The sequence below is a fragment of the Sprattus sprattus genome (genome assembly GCF_963457725.1).
Source record: "Sprattus sprattus genome assembly, chromosome: 20".
Taxonomy (NCBI): domain Eukaryota; kingdom Metazoa; phylum Chordata; class Actinopteri; order Clupeiformes; family Clupeidae; genus Sprattus; species Sprattus sprattus.
Genome location: NC_137918.1, coordinates 2,902,501 through 2,907,994, shown reverse-complemented (window position 1 = coordinate 2,907,994; position 5,494 = coordinate 2,902,501). Strand labels below are relative to the sequence as shown.

The 5,494-nt window shown below is 45.7% G+C and overlaps 1 protein-coding gene across 2 annotated transcripts in view; it reads left to right on the top strand.

Moving 5' to 3' along the window:
* Positions 1 to 1,231: 1,231 nt before the first annotated feature.
* tbc1d5 (TBC1 domain family, member 5) overlaps positions 1,232 to 5,494 on the top strand; it is a 19,899-nt gene continuing 15,636 nt past the window's right edge. For both annotated transcript variants that reach the window (XM_080858827.1, XM_080858826.1), the window contains exon 1: positions 1,232 to 1,297. The gene's annotated coding sequence lies outside the window, so the exon portion shown is untranslated. The remainder of the gene's footprint in view (positions 1,298 to 5,494) is intronic.

The following is a 5,494-nucleotide window of genomic DNA, read 5'->3' as shown; positions in this document are numbered from 1 at the left end:
TTTTAGGCCAGTCTTAAAACAGCCCAGTGTCTGTGTTGCCCTTAAGTGGTCCGGGAGGCTGTTCCACAGTCGCAGGGCTGCAGCGGAGAAGGCCCGGTCGCCCATGGTGCACACTGAAACACTACTAGTTGAAACACCACTTTTTGAAACACCACTCCAAAGATATGTGCTGTCTGTGGCATCAGGGAACTGAGCTCACGTCATCAGCTTGCTATTTCGATGACAAGTGCTTTGTCCACTGAACCACAGGAACTGACATCACCAAATATTGACATGTTAACTGGTTAGCCTCTCACAGTTGTCATCCAGTCCACTACAGACGCCAGTCCATTGGGTCCTCTCATAGTAGTCATCCAGTCCACTACAGACGCCAGTTCACTACAGACGCCAGTCCACTACAGACGCCAGTCCCTTGGGTCCTCTCACAAAAGTCAGCCAGTCCACTACAGACACCAGTCCAATGGGTCCTCCTCTATCAGTAGTCATCCAGTCCATTACAGACACCAGTCCAATGGGTCCTCTATCAGTAGTCATCCAGTCCACTACAGACACCAGTCCATTGGGTCCTCTATCAGTAGTCATCCAGTCCACTATACAGACGCCAGTTCATTGGGTCCTCTATCAGTAGTCATCCAGTCCTCTCACAATCCTGAGATTGGGTGTGATTTGCCTGTACCTGCCTGTTTGGTTGTGTTTTCCTTTTCCATGGTGTATCATGTGCTTTGAAGATGCAGTCATAAAGATAAACAAACAATGCTAATATCTATACCTTTGTGGAAATAAAAGCTTTTTTACTGTGGTAAACACAGAGTCTGGATTTCACGAGTGAGTATAGTAATGTGTGCAGAGTAGACACATGACCCTTTTATGTTGACTAGAACTAAGCAGAATTAAATATTCCTTGTCTGACCAGTCAGTAAATCATAATTCTTCCAAGATTAATAAAGCCACAAATTAATTTTAAAATCTCGATTAAGGGAATCCGCTCCATGAAATTCTAGGTTAAGTCTAGATTAGTGCTTCATGTAATTCGTCTATACTGGATCAGTGGTGGGAACCCTTGATAGCTCTCCTGCACTGATCACTACAGTATGGAGACAGTATGCGCCACTGTCTCTATACTTTACTAGGCACCAGGGTGCCTTCCGCTTTGCATGGCCTGCTGCCATCATGACGTCCTTTACGTGCGCGTCACGTGCATGATCAGCTGGTCAGGGACACATCCGCCTGACTCGCGCGAGTGTTTACATGCAGACCGAGAGAAGCAGAATGGGGGTACTCTTATAAAACTTTTCAGGTAAAAAAAACCCCTTTAAAACCGGAATGTTTGTGCAACATTGTACAGAGACGTAAAGCCACGACCGCAATTGACTAGGTTAATTAGCTTCGTTGCTGTGAACACGCTAGTTACATTTTTGCCTCGCAAGGCCTGTTCAATCAGGCAACCTTATTCTGTGCCTCCAGCAAATAAGGAAAATCTTTACGATTTGGCCTCGGGCCGTAATTTTTCCTGTTGGATTGTCACGTAGTTTGCCAGGTTAAAATGTACCCAACGGTGTTAGATTTAGTAGAGAGCAGAAATTATGCAGGACAGAGCTAGAGCTACTAGTTCCCCGTTTTGACGAAAGGAACTACCCTCAATGCAGAAGAAATACGGAGTAAAGAGGTACCGCCACACAAATGTAGGCTACTGCGTAACTCCATCGCCATAAGGTGTAATAGTTTTGGTTAACTGCCAACTGACCGCAGCCGTGGTGGAATCGGTGCGTTGACAGTGGCTTTTCCTTCTTTCCCTACTGGACTTAGGTAACGCTATTCAACGTAACCTATCGATACTTCACCGTGACAAATAAGGAACCCAACCCAAAGCAGCGTCGAACAACGAGTAGTTCGCTGACAATTTTTTGTCTAAATAGTCGGCTTTGAATACCCTTCCCATACACGATGAGGACAGCACTGGGGCCCTTTCGCGTAAATTCTGCTAGTCAGTCGCTAATGTTATGAGTTTTATTTGTATTTTTTGCTTCTGATAACTGACCACACGCACACCATTGGCGTTTCGGACACCAAAATCTGTCATGTAAATCGCATGCAGGCTGCCGAGTGATCTTGGTGGTCCATTGTTTATGGAAACTAGAGTACATGGACCAGTAGTCGGGATCACATTCCAGTTCCGTTCATTCCTAAATAGCAGATGGTATATACACAAGATTTCCTTCAACACTGGGCCCGGTGAGCAGATACTCCCACTGAGGGTGTACACCTGACATGGTTTAGTATTGGAGGTTAGCATGGAGCCCTGAGCCAGGTTATTCCCATGAGGTTAGAGTTTAGAGGGTGCATTGTGGTTGGCGCTGCTGGAGTTATCATATGTCATTGTGTGATCAGGGGTGTGGTGTAGGGTACTGTTGGCACCGGTGGCATCTGGTCCCCAGTTTGCTATGGAGGCAGAGTCCACTTCGGAGCTCTGCTGTGGCCCTGCTGCCCGTGGGCAAAAGACTGTAGAGGTGCCTGATGCCACACAGGCCAGAGGAGGGCCAGAACCGGGCCAGACCCATTCCAACATTCTAACATGTCTGTTCTGTGGCTCTGCTTCAGTATGGAGAGAGGTTGAGATTGAGAAGAACAGTAATGTGAAATCATGTTGTTCCTAAAGACTGGTATCTGTCAGGACTATGTATGGGTTTTTTGTGAGTTATTGGTTTTCTTTATGTAGTTTATCTTTATCTACCCAAATCTTAAGAGAGTGCCTCCTTTCCTAGCTTGCACTTCCTCTCCCTTCCTCTACCTCTCCTAATCTTTCCTGTAATGCCATCTCCTCTAACTAGTACTTAACTCGCACTTACTGTAGTTACATTCCTGCATTTTTTATTTCTTATGTAAAGTAGTATTTATTGTTAAACTAGGTCTCTATTGCTCGTAGCGTGATTGTTCGCTCCTTTGTTCGTTGCTTTGGATAAAAGCGTCTGCTAAATGACTAAATGTAATGTTAATGTAGCTTCAATGTTACAGTGGAAGACTCCATTGGAGACTCATTATGCTCTCTCAATGTGCTCTAATGTACGCTGAAGGCTGCCAGCACAGGTCCTCCCATATTTGCCTCTATTTTTGTTTTTCACCAACTGAAAGCTGAGTTTCGGTTTATCTGTCTAATACTGCACGCACACATTTTCCAAAAAGAGGCAGTGAAAGTCTGTGTAGTGCCTTATGGTAGAAGTAAGGGGAATTATTGTATATAAACCCTTCCTACTTCCTATAGGAACAATATGTTCTATGCGGTGAAACGTGTCTGATGCATGGCTTAACAGTGGTGTAACAGGTACAGCCCAGCTGCAAAATGAGAGCTGGGCTCCAGATGCCTTATGATATGCTGAAGACGAGCTTTAGCACCCAGGGGTTTTAGCCTTGTCACTAGAGGAGACCTGCTTTAGCACCCAGGGGTTTTATCCTTGTCGTTAAAGACCAGCTTTAGCACCCAGGGGTTTTGGCCTCGGCACTAGAGGAGCTGTTTTGTCAGTTCAAGTCCAGTGCGGGATTGTGCTTCTCACAGCACAGATTAAGAAGCAGTGATTCATATAACAGTGATTCACACATGACCCTGGCCATGGAGCATAAGACTTGTAGACTCCGTAATGACTGTCTTGTAAACAAAATCCCTTTTGTACTAAAATAATAGTGAAGTAATCACTGCGTTTCAATCATTCCAGAAATGTGCCCTCCATAGATTGACATTGGGCTCAGATTTACTGACTGACTAAGTGGTTCTCCTCTGGGGTGTCTGTGGTTCTCATCTGGGGTACTGTGTGATTGTGTGTGTGTGTGTGGTGTGTGTGTGTGGTGTGTGTGTGTGTGTGGTGTGTGTGTGTGTCAGGGCTTTTAGCCTTCTCCTCTGGTGCCTCTGTTAGTACTGTGTGTGTGTGTGTGTGTGTGTGTGTGTGTGTGTGTGTGTGTGTGTGTGTGTGTGTGTGTGGTGTGTGTGTGTGTGTGTCAGGGCTTTTAGCCTTCTCCTCTGGTGCCTCTGTTAGTACTGTGTGTGTGTGTGTGTGTGTGTGTGTGTGTGTGTGTGTGTGTGTGTGTGTGTGTGTGTGTGTGTGTGTGTGTGTGTGTGTGTGTGTGTGTGTCTCTGTTGGTACTGTGGTATTTGCAGGCAGCACCTAGTCCCAGCAATCATATGAGTCTCTTGAAAGGAGCAGCAAGGCCGTGTCTATGAAACGGTGGTGTATAATGGGGCTGTGCTATTGCCCCGACAGAGGCTCTGACCCCAGGCTCTACTGCCCCAGTTTTTGTTTTGCTACCCCTCTATCTTGGAGTTGCAGAATTGAAGGTGGTTTTTTTTCGTGGTTGAGACATATGTTAGTTGAGGGTTTTTTTACAGACCAATGCAGGCTGTTGAGTGAGTGTGTGTGTCTCTGGTTGCAGGATGGTTCTTAGGTATTTTTGGTGTGTTTGTGTTGTCAGGTTTGCTGGGAGAAACTGAGTTTGCATACTTTCCAACAGGTCATATGATATTTTGTATGTGAGCTAGTGTGTGAAGTGAAGGGTTAAGGACTGTGTGTGTGATCGTGATCCCTAGGCAGCCCCGGTGGCTGGTGAGATTCTTGGTAGTCATGTGGTTGAGGGAGCTTGCAGGGCTGTAATTGGAGGTTGAAGTAGAGACATGTGAGTTTGTTTAAGTAAGAGCTCCTGAGCTCAGGGTCCTTCTGTCTCGCTCTCTCTCTCTCCCTCCTTACCTTCTCTCCCTCTCTCTCTCTCTCTCTCTTCCTCCCTACCTTTTCTCTCTCTGTCGCCCTACTTTCTCTATCTCTTTCTCTCTCCCTTTTCTTCATCATTCCCTGTATTCCCCCTCTTCCCCTCTCTACCTCTCTCCCTATCGTTCCCTTCAATCGTTCCTATTTGTATTGATTTCTTGTGTTATTTCTCACATGTCCTCAGGGAGTTATAGATGAATGTTTCCCTTTCAATTCTGCAACAGAGAGGGGCCTTTACTGGGCAGAAGAGGGTTCAAGGTTTCAGTTCTCTTTCTCTCTCTTTCTCACTCACACATACACACACACACACACACACACACACACACACAAACACTTATGTGTGTGTCTGTTTCTTCTTCTGTGGTATGCAGACCTAGAGTTATCTCCACACACACACACAAACACACAAACACACAAACACACAAACAAACACACACACACACACACTCTAGTAACCTGCCCACAGAACAAGCTAAGATGCATTCAGTGCTCTGCTTGGCTCCTTTTTGGTTGGTCGCGTGTGGCTAGCGGGACAGAATACTCCAGACTCTGGGAGGTGTGTGGAGATAGGTACTATCGCTATCTACTTACTCATCCAATACAAAAGTAGTAATTTACTTTGAGTTGGTTGATGCTTCTGCTAGTTCCAGCACCTCTCCAATGGTTGTTGTGGTAGTTGTTATGAGGTGTAGAAAGTGAGTGGTGAGAATATGGAATTAAAAAGAAAGGGTGAGTATGTGTGTCTC